This window comes from Canis lupus, chromosome 36, assembly GCF_011100685.1.
Source record: "Canis lupus familiaris isolate Mischka breed German Shepherd chromosome 36, alternate assembly UU_Cfam_GSD_1.0, whole genome shotgun sequence".
NCBI lineage: Eukaryota > Metazoa > Chordata > Mammalia > Carnivora > Canidae > Canis > Canis lupus.
Window position 1 is genome coordinate 4,988,121 of NC_049257.1, and position 22,437 is coordinate 5,010,557.

The window sequence follows — 22,437 nt, forward strand, 5'->3', positions numbered from 1 at the left end:
GTCCAACCTCTGTCATCTGAGGGGGAAGCAGGTAACCGAAACATGGCCAATTTGAATAATCTCCTGGCCAGAGTGGCCAATCAAATGTCATCAACTGCAGCCAATCAAAATCTTTAAATTTTGATCGGTGGATTCCGAGGGAGAGAGGGTCTCTAGTCCTCTGCTATTTTGATCTCTAAGAATGATGTAATCTGGGGATCCCTGGGTGGCTCATCAGTTGAGCGTCTGCCTTTGGCTCAGAGTGTGATCCTGGAGACCTGGGATCGAGTCCCACATTGGGCTCCCTGCAGGGAGCCTGCTTCTCCCTCTGCCTATGTCTCTGCCGCTCTCTCTCTGTGTCTATCATGAATGAATAAATAAAATCTTAAAAAAAAAAAAGAATGACGTAAGCTGAAGCTTCTTGCAGCCATCGGTTCAGGTTATGTCGGAGGAGGCTGCGTGTTTAGTAAGGGCAAGTGGGGCCAGCGCACAGAGCGAAAGATGAGCAGGATGGAAAGAGGAGAAGGAGCCCCGATGAAATAATTGGAGCACCTTGGTCCATCCATGCCTGAAATGTATGCTCAGACTTTCAGGTACACGAGTCAGCACATTTTTGTTTGTTTGTTTGTTTGTTTAAGCTACTTTCAGTTGGGTTCCTACTACCCACGAGCAAAACGACTCCCAGCAAATCGGAAGGGTCTGTATCTTCTTTCTCTTGAATTTCCAGCGTCTGGTTCAATTCCTGGTCTCATTTCCAATCTGATGAATAAATTAAGTATTAGGCTTTTATATAAAATCAATCTGATACATGCAAATATTGGGGATTTGTCAAAAAGAATTTGCAACCTAGCAGCAAGCGACGGCCAGAAGAGCCCTACAGGCCCTAGGACCTTGCATCGCACCAGCCCCCGCGGCAGCCTGCGGGGCTCGTGGCTGGTCCCGGGGCGCGGAGCTCGTGCCCACCCAGAAGCGGGCAGATGCGCCCGGTGCTCCCTCCGGGGCGGGGAGAGGCGGCGCGGGTGGACCGCACGCACCGGGGCCGGGAGGGCCCGCCAGCCGCGTCACGGGCGTCAGGATGCGCGGGGGCCTCTGCCCCGCAGGCCGGGCCGGGGTCGCGGACGCCGCGGGGAGCACCTGCTGAGGCTCGAGGGGCGGCGGGACCCAGAGGGGGGGGGCAGGTGACAAGTGCTCGGGAGGGAGACAGTCCGCCGCCCGCGTCCCCTCAGTGTCGCGTCTCGGGGAGCCGCCAGCGTCCACCAGGGACGGGCCCTCACTTTTAATTCCCCGCAGAAGGCCTGCTGTCCCCATGGCCCCCCAGACCTCCTGCTGGCAGGGGCCTGTTCCCAAGCCAAGGGAGCCCGCGGAACCCCTCCTCCCGGTGGGCGCTTCGAGCCAGTCCAGTTTTCTTTAGCTCATTCAACTCCTGTGGGTCCTGAGCACATACTGACGGCTAGTTTTCAAAAAAATTCCAAAAAAAATTTCTGGTTTATTTATTTATTTTTAAGATTTTTTATTTACTTATTCATGAGAGATACAGAGGGGGAGAGAGAGAGAGAGAGAGAGAGGCAGAGACACAGGCAGAGGGAGAAGCAGGCTCCCTGGGGGGACCCTGGTACTGGACTCCATCCCAGGACCCCAGGATCCCACCCTAAACCAAAGGCAGAGGCCCAACCACTGAGCGACCCGGGATCCCCCAAACTCTGGTTTCTAGATCAATGAGAGCCTGGATTCTGGAGTCAGACTGCCTGGGTTCAAATCACAGCTTGTCTACTTACTCGCTCTGCAGGATTTAGTACAAGTCCTACTTTGTGCCCCTGTGTCCTGGTCAGTAAAATGCAGTTAGGAATATGATAGTGGGGGGCCCTGGGTGGTGCAGTCCGTTTAGCCACTATCTCCGTGGTTTCAGCTCAGGTCCTGATGCCAGAGTCCTGGGATCAAGCCCCTTATCAGGCTCCGTGCTCAGCAGGGAGTCTGCTTCTCCCTCTCCCTCTGCCTCTCCCCCCACCCTTGTGTTCTCTCTGTCTCTCAAATAAACACATCTTAAAAAAAAAAAAAAGAATATTATAATAGTATTTTTTAAGATTTTATTTATTTATTCATGAGAGACAGAGAGGCAGAGACACAGGCAGAGGGAGAAGCAGGCTCCACACAGGGACCCCGATGCGGGACTCAATTCCAGGTTTCCAGGATCATGCCCTGGGCCAAAGGCAGACGCTTAACTGCTGAGCCACCCGGGTGTCCCGATAATAGTATTTCTTCACAGAGTTGGGGCAGATATTAAATGCATACATGTATGCGTTTATGCTTAGAGGGTTTAGAACATGCAGTGAGCCTGTGTAATTTGTTTACATTATTATTGTTATCCAGATAAAACTACATTTTTCTCTATGAATCCTCCTTGAATCTTTGTCATTGTAATTACATTTTTTTCTATTTGGCCCTCTTCCCCCCCTCCCCCCCGCCACCATTAAACACATCTCATGGTAACGATTTGTGGACCAAATGTTGGTTCACAGTCTGAAGCCAGTTTGGTGGTACACGACTGCCAGCGTCTTGCCAGTTTTCGTCCATAGAGCCTGGGCCTCCCTGCCCTCCCCGGGGCCGCGGCTTGGTGAGGTCTGTGAAGGTCAGTGTCTGACCAAGTTCCATGTACAAACACTGATTAGCAAATGAGCCCAAGGGTCCTTATATGCTCCCTGAGCTCAAGGCTCCCCACCAGAAGCTTGCATGAATGTTTGCCCCGACCAGGTATCACATTGTCGAAAGCAGGATCCAGCCACACTCCTCACTGGCTTCGGTGACAGGGTCCTGCACGAGGCGGCAGGCACAGGGCCAGGCCAGATAGACACCCGAGCCTCTGGATGCATGCAAAACCTAAGCCCCATTCTTTCAAAGGGGAGATTTCCTGTTCAATATACATACTTCAAAAACATGCATTTCACTTAAAACAAAAAAAAAAAGCTATTTCTGGCATCCCTTATGCTAAAGAATAAATCCTCTAGTGTCGATTCAGAAATGAATCGTTCAAGGAGCCATAGTAGCCACAGATTCCAAGTTCTGATTAGAGCGCTTCAGGGCTCACCAACTGCCCCCTGGAGTTTGCATTCCCCATTAGAGCACTTTAAAGTGTTCATTAATAACTCCTAGGGTGAATATTAACACTAACTTTGAAAGTACTCACATATATCTTGCTGTCGAAACTGAAGTATTGAAATTATGAGAATAATTACCCAATGCCTGTGAAGCCCTCAGACTATACCTTGATTTTTTTTTTTTTTTAGGTGACAGTCTACCTATTAGGTCTGATTTTTTGAAGACATTCATAGATCCCTCATTAAAGATGAATAATTAAAATAACATCAGTTGATGAAATACTCTTTGAAAGAAATCTTCACAGCTCTTGATTTTAGAATCGTTGAAAAATGTGTTTTCAGACACGTGGGTGGGATGTTAAATGATTGTACATGTGACTCAGGCACTTCAGAGGTGACACTAACTAGAGCTCTTTAATACCAGGATTATCAGTGCGAAAAGGTCTTCAAAGAAACAGATTTTAGATGATGCTTAAGTATCAATATATTGACACAGAAGATCTTTTAAACTTTTACAGTCTGTAGAAAACAACCTCGGTTTATGGTAAAAAGCCATGCAGCCAAAACGGTAGAACAGAGTTCAATGCCATGTTTATTTAGGACACACCTCACCCCTTTGCTTTTGAAACTGAGCTAAAAGTAGGTCACAGTAGGCAAAATATTAAAAGAAAATATAGATATTTATTTTTAGTGTCCTTGATGGTACATAAGTTTGGCTCTAGTTAATTGCACAGAGGGCAGCAGGGGGCACAGCTTTTCTGCAGGATAAGAGAAAGAAGGCAGAAGGCAGGAAAGATTAAGAAGGGCAATTGCCAAGGACAGGGGTTGTCTAGTGTGAGGCGGATGATCTAGGGGCGCCTGGCTGGCTCAGTCTAGAGAGCATGCAACTTTGGATCTTGGGGTTGTGAGTTCAAGCCCCATGTTGGGTGTAGAGATTACTTAAAAAAATAAAATAAAATCTAAAGTGGATGGTGTATCACTAAAAACCCAAACTAAAATTTTTTGTTTTTCATTATTGTGTTATTAGGGGAAATGAAGGAACCCTACGATTATGGAGGCATAACAATTCACTGGGGTATAAGCATGAAGCTATTAACTGCTCCCAGCCGCCTCTGGAGGAATCCCTGGGCAGCGGGCTCCCTTTATATCTGACTGCTGTTCCCATCCAATTCCATAACTTCCCAGTCCTGTTTCTAATGCTCAGTCCTACTCATTTGTCAACTTCAATGTCAAGAACAAAACAACACAGGGATGCTTGGGTGGCTCAGCAGTTGAGCAGCTGCTTTTGGCTCAGGCCGGGATCCTGGGATCAGGCTCCCTGCGGGGAGCCTACTCCTCCCTCCGCCTGTGTCTCTGTCTCTGTCTCTCTCTCTCTTTCTCTGTGTGTGTCTCTCATGAATAAATAAATAAATCTTAAAAAAAAGAAGAACAAAACAACACAAAACTTCAATGTCAGTCTTGTGGGGGTGGGGGTGGGAGATGTGTCTGCCCTCACGTACCCATCCATTTTCTTCTTCTTTCCTAGAGAGGAGCACCCTAGGTTTTGGGGATGGAATGAGAGGCAGGATCTGCTCACTTGACTGCTTTAGGCAGGCGGGCAGGAGGTGACCAAGGCCACGGCTGCCTCTCTCATACGAAGAGATTTTCTTCCCCACCATAGCTGCCCATCTTCACCCTCCATGGGGCCACGTGGCAGCCACATGGGCTCTGGAGTTGGGATCTGGCTCAAAGTCAGCCCCTTTCCTTTCTCTCGGCCCAGCCTCCCCTACCCAAGCGGCCCCGCTGGACACCACTGTCTGGGATGTGGTGCTGGGAGGCCGGCCTCACTCCCTTACTTTGTCTCCTCCACTTACAGGAAATTCTATCCTTGCAGTGCAAATGGTAGCAGTGCAGTCTGGAGCCTCGTGAGGAGTGAATTAGAGCACTTTATGGGAGACGAGGGGAAAGATAGAAAACCATCTGTCAGTAAGTCAAAGGAATGCATCATTCCTCGGAGTAATGGAACTCCAGGCCCCGCGAGCAGATCGAGCAGCTCCCAGCCCATCTCCAAGCTCCAAGTAGTAACTTAATGCCCAGGACTCAGAGAACACATCAGACGTTTTAATTGGTGAAGACAGATACTGCGTGTGATTTTGGCCAACGGGCAGAGAAGAGATCACGGTTCTACTTAGGCCACGCCTTTCCCTTTCACACCTGAGGTCAAAGCTACCAACTTCAGAGCCCCCCACACCTCTCCAGGGCTCTGAATCTTGCCCTAATATTGCTCTGGATTGTTGAAATGCTCCTGAAGAAAAATCTTTCTCACTGGAAATGATTAGTTTTGTTGTCTTCATCCTGAGGCCAGATTCAAACCCCTCCTTTGTGGACTAACTTGCTAGACTTAATTGTTCAGCTCTGTCCTTCCAGCCCCCTTCCTTTTTTTTTTTTTTTTTTTTTAAGATTTTATTTATTTATTCATGAGAGATACAGAGAGAGAGGCAGAGACACAGGCAGAAGGAGAAGCAGGCTCCCTGGGGGGAGCCCAATGCTGGACTCCATCCCAGGACCCCAGGATCGTGACCTGAACCCAAGGCAGAGGCCCAACCACTGAGCCACCTAGGTGCCCCTCCTCCCAGCTCCCTTATTTTCTGTACCTCTTTGGGAGTCAATGGATAACTCTGGAGCTCAAGTGAATAGGCTATTTCTTTAAACTTTTTATTATGGGAAATTTCCAAATCATAGTAATCAAATTTCTACAATGGTCTCATAAATTGAGATCCTAATATGGCTTATCTGTTTTATTTGATTGAAACATTTCTTGCAAGAGTCAGATTACACTAGATTATGCTGTGGAAACAGGTTTATTTCCTGCTCACGTGAATTTCCCCTGTGAATCAGCTTCACATACTCCTTACTCCTGGCCATGGGCTGAAGAAACAGTCTTCGTTTGGGATACACACACGTCCTGGCAGATGGAATGAGAAATGGTTAAAACACAATGACTTTTTTTTTTTAAGATTTTATTTATTTATGAGAGACACAAAGAGAGAGAGAGAGAGAGAGAGAGAGAGAAGCAGGCTCCATGCAGGGAGCCCGATGTGGGACTCGATCCCGGGACTCCAGGATCACGCCCTGGGCTGAAGGCAGCGCTAAACCACTGAGCCACCGGGCTGCCCATAAACACAATGACTTTTAAAACTTCTACTCAGAAGTAGAAAATATCACATCTGCTCACATTTCATTGATCAAAGGAAATCACATGGCCAAAACTGATGTCAGTGGGGAGAAGGGAAGCATAATTCTCCCCAAAAAAGAGGGCCATGTATATGGGGAATAGTGCAATCTATCCTACCTTCTAAGTCCCCTTTATTTTATTTTTAAAGATTTTATTTATATATTCATGAGAGACACAGAGAAAGAGGCAGAGACACAGGCAGAGGGAGAAGCAGGCTCCATGCAGGGAGCCCGATGTGGGACTCGATCCCGGGTCTCCTGGATCACGCCCTAGGCTGCAGGCGGTGCTAAACCACTGAACCACCCAGGGATCCCCCTAAGTCCCTCTTAATGTTAGATTTCTCTCCTCATCTTTTTCCCCCTTAATTTACTAGCTGAAGAAATTGGGTCATTTGTGCTATAAAATTTCCTATATTCTGGATTTTGCTGATTGCAGCCCTGTGATGCACTTGCTTAACACATTCCTTTGTCCTTCTGTTTTTTCTAAATCTGTACTTAAATATATAGGCATATTCAGATTCAGGCTCAAATTCTGGGCAAGGACACTTCCTAGGTGGTCATGTGTGCTGTTAGTTACCTCTTGCTGTGTAACAAATCATCCCCAAACTTGGTGTCTTAAAACAACAATCATCATGTATTATCTTATGGATTCTGTGGATCAGGGATTCAAACAGGGCACAAGGGGATAGCTTGTCTGCCTTATGATTTCTGAGGTCAAGGTGAAAAACTCAGGCTGGACTGAAATCACCAAAGACCTGACTGAGGCTGAAGATTCCTTCTTCAAGCTGGTTCACTCACTTGGTTAGCAAGGTGGTGTTAGTAAATGGGTTCTTTTTCTTTTTCCTTTTTTTTTTTAGAGTTCACTTATTTATTCATGAGAGACACAGAGAGAGGCAGAGCCATAGGCAGAGGGAGAAGCAGGCTCCTTGCAGGGAGCCCAATGTGGGACTTGATCCAGGACCCCGGGATCACGACCTGAGCCAAAGGCAGATGTGCCGGTGGCAGATGAGCCACCCAGGCGTCCCAAGTGGGTTCTTTTTCTAAGTGGTCCTGTCCATAGTGCTGCTTGAGCATCCTTACAATATGGTAGTTGACTTTCCCTACAGTGATTGATCCAAAAGGACAGTATTGAAGCAGCAATGTCTTTTATTACCTAGCTTGTGAATTCATATGCTGACACTTTATTTTTTAAATTTTTAAAAAAGATTTTATTTATTCATCAGAGACACAGAGGCAGAGCCATAGGCAGAGGGAGAAGCAGATTCCCTGCTGGGAGCCCAATGTGGGATTCCATCCCAGGACCCCGGGATCATGTCCTAAGCTGAAGGCAGACACTCAACCACTGAGCCACCCAGGTGCCCCATATGCTGACACTTTAATTGGGCACAAAACCAGCCCTTATCCAGTATGGGAAGTCTACACAAAGACATAAATATCAAGAGTGGAAGTTCATTGGGGGATCACCTTGGAAGCTGGATACTATATGTATCAAGTGGTTTTTGAGGTCAAAAAAGATAAAAAAGATAAATAGGAACAACCAATTGCATGCTGTGTGGGATCATGGTGTCTAGCATTTGAGATGTCATGGTCCAGTAGAATTTCAGGGGGGAAAATAGGCCTAAGGGTAACTACTAGATCTTTATTTTGCCATGTAAAGTCACTCAAAAAGAGTAACCTGTTAATTCTACCACAATTATTTTTTCATTTTTTTAAGTCTTTTTTCTAGAGAAGTACATTATCTCAGAGTGAAGAATTACCAGTTTTGATGTGGAGCAAGGAGAATTGCTCCACAAATGTACATTGAGAATCCACTTCGAAAACACTCTGTAGTCAAGTAGGGGATTCACATACTCTCTCATCCCACAATACCACTCCCAACTGTACACTGGGAGCCTGGGGGGCGCAGCGGTTGAGCGTCTGCCTGCAGCTCAGGGTGTGATCCCGGGTCCAAGCATCAAGTCCCGCATCGGGCTCCCTGCATGGAGCCTGCTTCTCCCTCTGCCTGTGTCTCTGCCTCTCTCTCTCTCTCTGTCTCTCTGATGAATAAATAAATAAAATCTAAAAGAAAAAAAAGTACAGTGCTTTAGGGTGCATACTTAGATGAAAAAAGTGAAAAAAATAGAGTGTGATTGTTATAAACATCACATTATGGTTACCTTTGTGCAGAGGGAGGGTTTTTCGGATTTTGGAGAGACAGGTGGAGACTGTTGAGGTGCTAGCCATGTGTAATTTGTTGACCTTAGTGATGGTTTCACAGATATTACCTTGATAACTCATTAAGCTGCACATTTTATGTTTTCACTGTGTAGTATATTTTATCATAAAAAGGGTTTTAAAAAGGAAAAAGATTAGTCTTTTTAATTAAAAATTTTAGCTTTAGGGGAAACTTTTTTTTTAAAGACCATCTGTTCGTTCTCAGCTCCATCATCCCTCTCTCACTCCTTTCTCCGCCAGCGTGTCAGTAGGCTCTCTGCGAGTTCGGGGGCTCGCAGCTTCACACTGGAGACTCTCACATGTCTCTGATCAGTGCAGCAGGAGTGGATGTATGGTTGCACACGTGCATGCACACAGGCTCACACACTGGGTCGCACACACATGCACACACATGCACGCACACAGGCTCACACACTCGGTCGTGCACACATGCACGCACACAGGCTCACACACTTGGTCACACACACATGCACACACACTAGGTCGCACACACATGAATGCACACAGGCTCACACACTCGGTCGCACACACATGCACACATATGGGCTCACACACTCGGGAGGCTTCCCACTTGTGCTTTAAGAGAGCGCCTTTGCTCCTCTTCCCAGGTGGGCAGGATCACGGAATAGACCCTCCTCAAGAACTCTGCAGTTCCCCCAAGACCTCGCCCCCACCCCAATGGAGAGCTCCCCCTTCTCCCTCCCAGACCTCTGGGCAGGAGGGAGGCAGACCTGCTGGCTCTCTGACAGGCGGGCAGCAGGCCCCCGTCCCCGGGGCCTGCAAGGCGCCCCCCCACCCCCTGATAAGACTGGTCCACGTCATCTTCATGATGATCCTTTGAAATCGATGGGCGGGCTCTAATTATTTCCACTTTTCAAAGAGCCCATTGAGCCTCCTGAGGCTGGAGAACCTTCTCTCCAGTCAGCGGGCCATACCTCTGATCGCTTGCCGGCCCCCAAGCCTCTCGATGTTATCTCCCCAGCCAGCCCCACTCGGGTCACGGTCGATTGTGCCAGAAGAGGTTGCCTGACGCCAGGGCAGCCAAGCCGTAGGGCGCCCGGAGCAAGGGGGTGATGGCGGTTGGGTGGCGAGTTGGAGCATCTGAGAAGCGTTTTGTGAAGAACACAAGGAAGCCGTTGTTAGAAGAGGAAAAGCTAAAGCCCTCGGAGATGGGGAGCTGTGCACAGGTGCGCTGGGGGTGGAGGAGGAGGTAACGGGGAGGAGGGGGAGGAAGGAAGGTTGGCTGTGAACGGAAAATACCTATTGCTACCAGCAGAGGCGAGTTACTTGCGTGGCCCTGCGGGAGCCCTGCAGCAGCCCCTCCGGGCGCACGTCCCAGGGGTCGGGGTGCGGCCTGGCTGCCACTCTGTCCAACTCCTGCTCCACCTTGGGGGGGGCCGGGGTGGCTCCGCGGGTTAAGCGAGGTCAGCTGGGGTCAGGATCGGGTGCCCAGATAGAGACCCACGCCAGGGTCCCTGCTCAGCGGGGAGTCTGCTTCTCCCTCTCCCGCTCTCCTTGCTTGCGCTCTCTCTCAAATAAAGAAAGAAAATCTTAGAAAAGTTTGGGTGGGGGGGTGGGTCGGGAGGCCGTGGGCCTGGGGGCCAGGTGGTGTCCCCGGCCGCTGACACATCGGGGAGGCCTGCAGCCCGGGTGGCTGTTGGGAGTGATGGGAGGTGTGCTGTTGGTGCTGCAGGCGCTTGGGGAGATGACCTTCCTGCTCCAGTCGTTCTCAGGGCTCCCCATCTCTTCCTGGAGCGGGCAGCAGGGGTCCTGGCATTCGTAGTCAAGGGCTGGATTTGAAAGCAGCTCATTTTCTTCCTCATGAGCAACAACGTCAAGGCCTACCGGGCCAGCACTGACCTCCAGAACCTCACTGACCTCGCTCAGGAATATCCGTCTTGCTGCTGAGCCCGAGGACCTAATGACTGGAGCCTCGGTATTTATTTCAGCTGCGCTGAGTTGAGCCCCAGTCAGGAGCGCTGCAGTGTGCTCTTCCTGATGCGACAGGGACGCTGCCGTAGGTGTCCTTAACACCTAGTGTGCTAGGCTGTCGGCTGGACTGGAGCTGGAGCAGCAGGGCTCCATCCACACCAAAGGCTGCGGCGTCGGCCAGTTTGAGAAGTGGCTGCAGGAAAACCTGATTGTTATGGCTGGGGTCCTCGTGGGCATCACCCTCCTCCAGATCTTTGGTATCTCTCTAGCCTAGAACCTTGTGGATAACATCAAGACATTGAAGGCTGACCGACAAGACTACCACAGTGGCCGTGGCCACCTGCCTGGCCCACCTAGGGACCACCCCACACACACATACACATCCTCTGCCACTGTGCCCATGATGGGCAAGGACACAGGTGTTTCTGCTTGAACCTGAGCTCTATACGGGTTGAGTATGGATGTGCTGCGTGCCCAAGGAGAAAGCTATGTCTCTTTGCCTGGCTTAGAGCTGTGTGCATGGAGGGTGGGTATGCCTACATGAGTGTGCACAAGGAGCCACCATCTCAGCTGTTGTTGAGTGGCAGGCTCTCCAGGGGCCTGGGAAGAGCACAGCAAAGAGGGTGTAGCCAGGTGGGTGGGAGCAGTCTACCATGTCCCCACCTAGGCTAAGACACACTTCTCTATGCAAGGCTCTGTGGGGTAAGGTTGGGGCCTGCTGTTGCCTGGGACACAGCTTCAGGCAGCTTCAGAGCTGTGTTCTCTACTAGCTGTGACTTTGACCCTGCCATGAACCCACTTTGCCCTCAATGTCTCAGATTTTAAAATGGATCCAAGAATTTTCTCTCCCTAACTTGCCTCTCAGTGATGGCTACAAACTACTAAAACAAAACAAAACAAAACCCCTGAAAACAAAACAAAACACCAACAACAAAGTTTGAGGCAGATAACCAAGCTATGAGGACAATGATCAAGGAAGCCTGAGCTAAAAGGTAGTTACTATTATCTTATTGGCTGACAAAAGTTAAGCCTTTTTTCCAAAGTACTGATGGAAAAGGAACAGAGAGAAAATAAGAAAGTTAGAGAATCAATCTAGGAATCTACCATCTGATTAATAGGAAAGAGGGATTAAAAAAAAAGAATGAGCAATAAAAAATGGAGTGGAGGAAATTATCAAAGAAATGATGGAAGAAACATCCCCCCAAGTAGATGATGTGAATCTTCAGAGGCTAAGGTTCCATTGAGTACTTACTGAAATAAGTGAGACAAACAGGCAAGGCAAATCTACTTGCCAAGAACACCAAGGAAAAAAAGTAGAGTCCAAAAGCTTTAAGAAAGAAAACGGGTGACACATAAAGGAATAGATAGAAAGTAACACTAGATATCTTAACAGCAACTTTAGATGCCAGGGACAATTCTGAGGGGGAAATACTTATCAATTAATACCCAGCTAAACTGTCAATCAAGCCTGAAAGAAGAATAAAAGTATCTTTAGTCATACAAGGCCTTGAAAGATATACCTTCTAGGTGCCCTATCTCAGGAAGCCATTAATGGTTGGGGTCCAGCAAAATGAGTTTGTAAATTAAGAACAAAGATAGCATGGAACAAAGGAAACAAAAGGGGTGCCTGGGTGGCTCAGTGGTTGAGCATCTGCCTTTGGCTCAAGTCATGATCCCAGGGTCCTGGGATCAAGTCCCACATCAGGCTCCCCCGGGAGCCTGCTTCTCCCTCTGCCTATGTCTGTGCCTCTCCCTTTGTGTCTCTCAGAAATAAATAAATATAATACATATTTTCGGGGATCCCTGGGTGGCGCAGCAGTTTGGCGCCTGCCTTTGGCCCAGGGTGCGATCCTGGAGACCCGGGATCAAATCCCATGTCAGGCTCCCAGTGCATGGAGCCTGCTTCTCCCTCTGCCTGTGTCTCTGCCTCTCTCTCTCTCTCTCTCTCTCTGACTATCATAAATAAATAAAAATTAAAAAAATATATATATAATACATATTTTTAAAAAGCCACAAAATGAATCCCCAGGCAGTGCAGAACACCTGGAGACACACTGAAGCAGGATGATGGCAGACTTGGAGAGGGTGGTTTCCAGGAAAATTATGATTAACACACTTGAGAGTTTGGCAGAATTTATAGTTTTATAAATTCTCATCGATCTATTCCTACATACTTCATTATTTTAATTACTGTATTCATATTATGTCTTTATATCTAGTGACATAAAAACATCCTCATTATTTTTCCTTTTCAAAATTTGCTCTATTTGGGTAAGCTAAACATTTAAATTGCAGAACAAAATACACTTTTGAGACCATGAAAAATATTATTTGGATTTTTATTTAAAATTTTTCATGGCCGTTAATGTTTAGCAGATATGTACTGCTTGGTTCTCCTGGTTGTTTCTAATTAGCAGCCATTTTAATTACTTGACATCTGTGACATGCCAATTTTAAATATTTGAAAATCCCTATGGCAGAGAATGCCATATAGTTGCCCAACTTTACTATATTTCCCAGTATTCTCTGTAGTTCTCTTCAATGAAATGAGAGCAGAAACAACAAATGCCGTTTCTAGGCCTGCCCAATAAAAATTTCTAGGCTTATCCCATTATGCTCTTACCTCCCTCCTCATTGCTTAAAATGATGCTGGTGACAACAAGAGTCACCTTAGAATATCATAAAAATGGCAGAGATACTGTGATCCTGGATCCCTGAAGAGCTATGTAGATAAGAGCTATGTGGGCAAACACCTCCTACCTATCCCTCTAGTCCCATTGCTACTGACTGGAAAATCTGTTTTGAATTATTGCAGAAGAGAGAAAGAAACTTATTGTCTTTAATCCATGGGCAATTTTTAGCTCTATTTAGCCTACCTTAACCAATTTAATGACCAAACAAATGTTACACTTTTAGAGGGTGATTTGATAGTATGTATCAAAATAGTAAAAGCAGAAATATTTCAATATAGCAATTTTATTTATAAGAATATATAATACAGGAATACTTAAATAAGCAGATAAGGTTTAATGTACCAGGATGTCCACTGCAACATTATTCACAGTACCAAAAAACTGAAGGCAACCCAAAGGTACATCTTTAGGGAAATGCTTAAATAAATTATGTTATAGTATCCAATGAAATGCTACACAGCTATTTAGAAGAAGCTCTGTGGCATGAGGAGAAGTGATGTCCTTGATAAACTAATGAACAAAAATTTGCAAATAATTTCATAGCATTTTCTGGGTTTTATAAAACAACTATAAATATATAATCTAGTATACATTATAATTACCATCTAATATATAAATCCATATTTACAGTATACATATTTATATGTACATAAAAATGGTCTAGAAAATTATATACCAATATATTATTAATAGTGATTACTATTTACTTTAAAAAGTACTGTGGTAGGGGATGTCTGGGTGGCTTAGCAGTTGAGTGTCTGCCTTTGGCTCGGGGCATGATCCAGGGGTCCTGGGATCGAGTCCCACATCGGGCTTCCTGCATGGAGTCTGTATCTCCCTCTGCCTGTGTCTCTGCCTCTCTCTCTGTGTCTCTCATGAATAAATAAATAAAACCTTAAAGAAACTAAAAGAAAGTACTGTGGTAGTTTTAAACTATATCCACAAGTACTTCAGTATTCCTTTTGCAAAGGTGGGGCCCAATTTCTATCCCCTTAAGTGTGGCTGGATTGTGTGTGTGTGTGTGTGTGTGTGTGTGTGTGTGTGTGTGATTCTAGAGACAAGGTTATAAAAGATATTTGGATGTCTCCTTACTCTGTCTTTTGGATCATTCACCCTTGATACAGCTAGCTCTTACCTTGTGAAGACACCTAGTAGCTCTAAGGTGAGGTCCATGTGTTGAAGAAGTGAGGCCTGCCAACAACCAGCACTAACAGGCCAGGTACATGAGTAGATCCTACCTTGGTAGTGGATCCTTCAACCCCAGTCAAGCCTTCAGATGACTACAATCCCTACTGGCATCCTCACAGCAATTTGTGAGAAAGTCTGAGCCAGGAACCATCCAGCTAAGCCATTCTGGATCTCTCTGATCCAAAGAAAATGGTAAGATAATGATATGTATTGCTTTAGGCTTTTAAGTTTGGCGGGGAGGTGGGGAGGGAGTGCAATTCGTTATGCAATAATAGATAACTAAAATGAGTATGAAGAGAAGGGTAGGGGAGAGCACCACTTTAAATTTTTTTTATATTCCTCTTTATTGTTTACATTTTTATAATTAACATTTGTGATTTTTAAAAAAGATTTTATTTATTTATTTATGAGAGAGAGAGAGGCAGGGACATAGGCAGATGGAGAAGCAGGCTCTATGCAGGGAGCCTCGATCCCGGGTCTGCAGGATCACGTCCTGGACTGAGGCGGCGCTAAACCTCTGAGCCACCTGGGCTGCCCAACATTTGTAATTTTTTTCTTTTCTTTTCTTTTCTTTTCTTTTCTTTTCCTTTTTTTTGTAATTTTTAAGTTAAAAAAATTTTAAGTTAAAAAGGGCAAACAGTGGTAGCTCATCATTTTCTGAAGCTAGAAAGAATCATATATGTTTCAAAAAACATGTAAGAAACTCTTTCAATGACTAGCAGAAGTGACTGGGTATATAGAGAAACAGGCCAAAAATATATAAAATATCTGCTCCTAGTGATATAAGACTTTGCCAGGCATCAATCATTATTATGTTTTCCTGCCTGAATATTACCCAGTCATCCCTGACTTGCAAAAGAGAAAGCCACAGAAAGGCATTTCTCTCTGTTGTACAAATGTTTGTGTTTGTGTTAACAAAGGACAAAGAGCCCCTTTCTGATTTTTTTCCTTCAAGAACCAGTACTTAAACTTGCAGTTTTGATTAATGGTGATGCCCTAGTTAAGATAGCAGCTAAAGAAGTTAAGTATTTAACATTTGCCTCTTTCTTATCACTCCATAGCCTTCCTTTGGGTTGTACCCATTTGAACTTCAGTATTTGTCTTTTGCTCACATTATTTCTTCTCTTCTACCCAATTATTTTATCTCTGTACTCCCTGCCCAAACCTAACAAATCAGTCCAGCCAGGTTGCAAAGCAAGAGCTTCCTAAAAAAAAAAACAAACAACAACAACCAAAAAGCCATTGACTTAATGACTTCCCCTGTTCATAGTTACATTTAATTCCTGTTGAGCTAATGGCACCAGGGAATGATGTCTGCATCCTGTAGCAAATATTCCCATCATTTCTTTCTTTCCACTTAAAAACATTCTTTAGCTCTTACTAAAGTTAAGGGCCCCAGAGTTCTTTATGTGAGTATTGCATGTACTGTTACATGGATTTTATTCATGTACCAGAGTTTTTAAAAAGTGAATATTAATCTTTCCTGTTGTATAAACTAAATATCTGCAGTTTTCCATATGTAGTGATACCATCAAGGGAGAAAGGAGTATAAGAGAAGAAGGGGGAAAAGTCATTAAAGAGAGAATGTAGGCTGGCTATGAATCTAGACCTAGCTCAACTGTCTGAAAAGTTAAATTGTTCAACTTGAATTACATCATCAACCCAAGTTGGGGTGCTCAGGGCATTCCAGTCACGGCTATTCCAGCTAACCAACCACCCAAGTAGTATAAAAACTGCTCTCAACCTGTTTCTGTTCATTTTTAGTATCCAGGCTTAATTAGAGTTCAGACAGGAACTTGACACCTATTTGACTCACTTAAAATACGATAGGAAAATAATCGTCCCAACATCCTCCCCTAGTCCCCTTTGGTAGCATAGTCAAAGCATCCACTGTAACATTCCTGAAAGAGTGGAGATCTATACTGTTTTGACTATGGAAAGCAGGTCTTTTGGGTCCTGACTGCTTTATGGTCTCATTTGGATTGTGGTGGGTAAATAAGAATGAGATAAAGTCCAAATAAACTGCCTCTCAAATCCCCACACTTGTGTGGATTTATTTGGCCCTTTGATGTCTTTTTTTGTTTCTCTGTTGGAATGTTTCAAATATGCACTTAAGTCACCCATAGAAAAGGCTGCTAATGTAAATGGACATGTGTTTAGAATGGGCTGTCATCTTAACCTTCCCAGAGATGTAAAACCCATAAAGCACAAAGGGTCAATTGGAATTACCTCTTCTGTTTCTTCTTTTAAATATGAGAGGTTGCAGAGTTCAGAGTGCCCTTTCCTTCTCGTCTCTCTATTTATTCAGGTGACTTAAATTTTGGCTGTTATAAGGAGGGGTTGACCCTCAACTCTAGGACATTCTTCTTAAAATTGAATTTTAACTCTCATGCCTTACTGATTATTTTAAGAGTACTGTTTGAGTGTTTGATACTCTATCTTCATAGTGTTTTCCATTTTAAAAAATCTATTAGGAATATGGGAGTGCGTCATGTGAAGTATTCAAACTTATATTGTAAATGCTAAAGCTATGTAAGCTAAAACAAATTTTTTTTTTTTTTATCAGACAAGTAACACTAAAGACAAACTGGAAAGCAGAGGGAAAAATCATCTGTAATCTATGACTCAAATACAAATGCTGCTAAAATAGACTTCACCAGGGGTGATTTGGGGCATTGACCCAGCCGAGCACACCCAGGTTGGTATATTGAAACTGGTACATACTGGGTGCTTAACAGTCCTGGAACCAGCGTGCTGTAAAAGTGTACAGACTGCCTTTTACATTTAACATTTTATCACAGGCATTTTTCAAGTACAGAAGAATTTATTCCTTCAGGTTTATAATTTTTTTAGAGTGTACTTAGAAAAGTCAAAATCTAGCTATATTAGGGATCCCTGGGTGGCGCAGCGGTTTGGTGCCTGCCTTTGGCCCAGGGCGCGATCCTGGAGACCCGGGATCGAATCCCACATCAGGCTCCCGGTGCATGGAGCCTGCTTCTCCCTCTGCCTGTGTCTCTGCCTCTCTCTCTCTCTGTAACTATCATAAATAAATAAAAATTAAAAAAAAATCTAGCTATATTATATCATAAGTTGAATACTTAAGGTCTTACAGTTAGCTGTGTAGTAGAAATGAGACACAATGTAAAAACTATTTTAAAAGCTTAAAGGATCATCCTCTCTTTGCTGAAAATTACATCCCTCAAAGAAGCGGGTCAATGGTATGCAACCATGCTCTGCCTCAGACTTCTAGGTTAGATCAGCCTCCCTGGCATGCTTGAGTGCATGCTTGACTTCAAAACGTGAGTTCCTTAAAAAAAAAAAAAAAGTGAGTCCCTCCCAAAATTAGTATATTCAGAGCAGTAACAAAAATGTGTCTATGATGCTTTCAACGAACTTAACAAAATTACCTACACTCTCTGGGGATTAAAGGTGAGATTTATGCAATAGCAAATAGAGCTCTTGAAAGCAATTGGGCATCACCCTGGGTAATAGGCATCCTGGAGTGATCACTTGAAGGTTTTTGAGGAACAGAAATAGCATAATGCTGCTTGTCAATTTTTATGGCAATGTCTGTATGATCCACTTGGCATCCCTAATATCTCCTTCTCCACGATCTCATTTTAGTCATTTTTGCTTCTGGTCTTCTGGGGTTCAGTTTCAGATCCTTGGGGTTAGGTTAGTTCAGTTGGTCATTTCATCGTACTAATGAGGCCCCAGAAGGTGCACCATTTGGCTTTGTGGAGAGAATTATCTCTTAACAATAAGCCTTTTCTTCAGTCACTGTTCCCCCATCCCACCTGACACCCTCCCCCCCCCCCCCCCCCCCCCCCCCCCCCCCGCCCCAAGCCTGGGAGGTTGTGAGCAGTTGAAGAGGAGATATTGGGAAGTTTAGGGAAATAATGGAAAAAGCTCTGATTTTGGAATCAGATGAAACTGAAATCAAGTGTACATGTTAGATGGGATTCTCGGTCAAATTACTCAAGCTGTCTAAGCCTCAGATTTCTCATCTGGAAATTAAAGTTAAATATCAAAGTTTGTTATGAGAGTTAGATAATGTGAGTGATACGATGTGCAGCTGAGGGTAAATGGTTTCCTCCGTAATGCTAACTCTCTACTGTTAACCAGGGTCCCCCCTTCCAGCACATGTTAGAGTTGAACTTCATGGCTCACTTTTGGTTGTGTGGGGCCATGAAATTAGTTTTAGCTAATGAATTGTGAGCCAAAGTGACACATACTCGAAACTGCTAGTTAAGGCCCTTTCCTTTTGACATGGTAGTAGGCGACATTCAAGGTGGTAGCTGTTCTCTCAGCTTGGGCTCAATGGCTATCATGAGGAGAGTGTCCCTGCTGACCCATCAAGGGGAAATAGAATAAACGAAAAACAAATTTTGGCATTTTCAGCCACTGAGGTTTTGGTGTTAGTATTATAGCATAACCCAGACTATCCTGTTGCTTTCCTCTATTTGAACAACAAAGTATAAAAACAGAGAAGAAAAAGAAAACAACTAAGAAGAACACCATTTAATTAGTGGATTGTGGAGATATCTGACAGGTTGTCTGATTTCTCCCTGGTATTATGGTAAAGTTGTATTTTCAGACTGAATCTAGAAACAACTCTTCTGGTGTTAGAGGTGGATCCATGTTTCAGCCCAAGTAGAGAAGCTTCAGGAAGCAGAGATATAAGGGCAAGCTTTTTACCGTGTCATAACTGGGACTTAGGGAAATCTTGAGAAATCTCCTAGGGCTTTCATATACATCAGATTTACCCTTGGGTAAATCAACAACATTGTCCTCTCCCTACCCTGACTAGCAATCTTACTTAGAAAGCATTAAAAATTGTTGCATTCGAAAGAAACAAATCTATTATATTCATCAATAAAAATAAAGATGGTATCTCTTGGAAAGGAACATTTCTTTTCACCAAATAAAATTTAATTAAAAAAAATAGATGTTAGTCAAAATATTTAAATGTCCTATTCCCTGCCCTTCATTCAATTACTAGATTTATCAATAAAATCATCTCCTCAGAGGGCTAATTGAATATAACCTAGTAGCAATAAGAAAAAAAATGCAAGAGAATGGCAAATTTTATTTTAACAAACGTTATTATAGCCAGTGTCTCTGAATAATGAGAATGTTTACCAGCCCTAGTTGATAATGGAGGATTTTATTTATTATTTATCGCTAACTGAATTCCAGAATAATAATGGTGACCCTCTCTTAGTGCTCAATGTAATGACAGCTGATTCATAATCATGATACTTTATAGAAAAATAAAAGGTAAAAAAAAGAAAAAAAGAAAAAGAAAAGGTAATCTTTAGTAAAATATTACTGTTGGCAGGCAGTATGCTGAGTGTTTTGACCAGGATTGCGTTCAGCTTCATATGAAAGAACTCCAACCACACTGGTTTAGCCAAATGAAATTCATTTTTTCAAGAAGTTTGGAAGTAGGTAGTTCGCTTCTGGCACAGCTGCTTGAGAAAATCTTCAAGGACCCAGGTCCCTCCTTGGTTCCCTTGATGTACTATCCTTAGCTTTTGTTCTCTTGGTTGCAAGATGGCTGCTTTACTTCGAGGTGTTCTCATTTTATACAGAATGAAAAAAAAAAAAAGAGCAAAAATCAAAATACACAGCCTGGCTGGCTCTGTCCCTCCACCCCACCCTTTTTTAAAATCAGAAACTATTGTATTTCTGGAAACCCTTCCTTCCCCATAGAACAGAGACATATTGTCACCGTAGCTGTAAGGGAGCCTGGGGAGGGAGTATTTTAGCTGGGCCTGTTGCTGCCCAAACAAAATTGTGTTTCTTGTTAATAAAGAAAGAAAGGTAGAATGGATCTTGGATAAACAACTAGCAATATCCTCCATTAAGCCTCACGGGCATTATCCCAGATTTTTCAACAGAACTATGAAGCAACTACTATTAGTTCCCCATTTTATACACTAGGAAATAGAGGCACGGAGGGCTGAAGTCACTTACCAAGGGTTGCACGGATGGTGGGGGGGCAAAGCTGGACTCCAAAGCTAGGCACCCTATGGAAGATGATCCTCAAGTACCCACAAAAGGCAAAATGGCAAGCTGATCAAGTTTGGAGCATGGTTCTCCTGTGAGTCCTCTCACCGCTTAATCAATCACACAGAGAGCCAGCTCCGGGCACAGCCAAGGTCTCACGGGCAATTTGCCAGCAGGTCCCTATGGGAGGCAGTTATGCTGTCATACTTTCCCTGATGTAACCACATACCCTCAGACTCCAAATAGTCTTGAGGCAGCTGTGACAAGCATCAGTATGAGCCTGCTAATGAGGCAGAGTTCATGAGTGCAAAAAACTTCTTGGCACATCACGATTCTGGGAAACAGGATGTATTGGGGGCAGGGGTATTCAAAGGTGTGGCCTCCTGCCCTCTGGGTTTAGGGAGTTTTGTTTTAGGAATGGTATAGGCATTTGGAGCTCAGGGAGAGAAAACCTCATTTTGAAGCTACAAATATTGACAAAAATTTAAATAGTCATTAAAATGCTGGGGTGGGGGAGCTGTTCACACTGCCCTGTTATCTTTATTCATTGCTTTAGTTAACTTTAACAGCTCCTGGCCTGTAGTAAAATACATGAAGTATAGCAACAAGAAAAAAGGCTCAGCTCAGGGCAGGAGAGCAGAGGCACTGGGAGCCAGCCAGTGTTCTCAGGTTGTAAAATAAAATCTCTAGACCAATCGGACACTGGCCTTGGGCCATGGCAGTGATTAATGCCAGAGTTGTAAAAAGTGCTATGGTGGGAATGGTTAGCCAGGTTGTAGTGTGTGTGTGTTGGTTTTTTTTTTCTTTAAAGCTGCTTAACATGAAACACATCATTTTTAGTTGGTTTGGATCTAAAAATAAAGACTTATTTACTTTCTTTTTAAATTAAGAACTTAAGCAACTTTATAGGAGAAAAGAAGCCTAAGAAACGTTAACTATGAACCGGTTATATCATTCCAGTTCTTTCTTGATCTTTGTTCAGATACTTTCACAGAGTTTTACACAATTATAATTGTGATAGTAAAAATACAATTCTAGGTTCTACTTTTTCCACTTAAGTTTATTTTATATGAACATTTTCATACTTATTTGAAACATGTATTTCTCTTTTTAAAAGTTTTATTTTATTACATAGATCTGTCATGGTTTGCTTAATCATCTCCCTATTGTTGGGCATATAGGCTGTTTTCATGGTTTTGCTATTATAAATGATGCCTCTTCCAACATCTCTGTGTAAATTCTTTATTTCTTTTTTTCCTTGAGTTTCTTTCTTTATTCCTTTCAGTTATGTTCCCCAAAGTGGTATTATTTTGGTCAATAGATATGAAGAGTTATTTGTCTCGGTGCTCTGACTTACGTGTCATCAGCAATGTGGAAACCCACCTGCTCTTCCACATCGCTGGATGTGCTGCTTATTTGCCTGGTGTCTCTTAGCTCCCCATCTATCCTTCCACACAATCTGCTTCGGAATGTTGGGGCTAGGAGCCTGCAAACCTCATTTCCCAGGCTTCATGTCTAGCTGACTTTCTGTTAGGTTCTGCCAATAGAAGGTTCCAGGAGAAAATTAGAAGGCATTCGAAGGAAAGAGGGGAGAAGTCATAGTTCTCTTTCTTCCTGTTTCTGGCACTATCTCTAGAAGTGACGTCATTGCTGGATGCCCTCTCCCTGGTGTTGCCAGCATCCTGTTTAGCACTCCCAGTGACATAGTATGAAGCGCAATCCTATTCTATAATAGGGCTACCTCCTTTGTCATCCCTCAGTTGCTGTCTGTCTTTCTGTCCTGACTAATCTCAGGGTTAGCTACTTTTCCCTTTTTGACTTTCAGTTCTCCCAACAATGTCATTTCCTAGAGTAAATGCTGTCTCTTTGAAATGCCTAGTTTGGTTTCTAGTTTCCCAAAGAGACCCTGATTTGTAAGCTGGGTCTTATAATTCTAATATATGTTTTATTAAGGTAATATGTGTTTGATGGCTACCCAAAGCCTTATTTTTCATTTGTAAAAATTGCTAGTGGAAATGGATTTTCTTAAACCTGTAAACATTTGACCCATTTGTCATCTACCTAATTGTTCTGTGTGTCTCTACTATGATAAAAATCACTAGATGACTCCACAT

At 44.0% G+C, this 22,437-nt stretch overlaps 1 pseudogene; it reads left to right on the forward strand.

Moving 5' to 3' along the window:
* The first annotated feature begins 9,571 nt into the window (after positions 1 to 9,571).
* LOC119867780 lies at positions 9,572 to 10,863 on the forward strand (annotated as a pseudogene).
* The last annotated feature ends 11,574 nt before the right edge of the window (positions 10,864 to 22,437 follow it).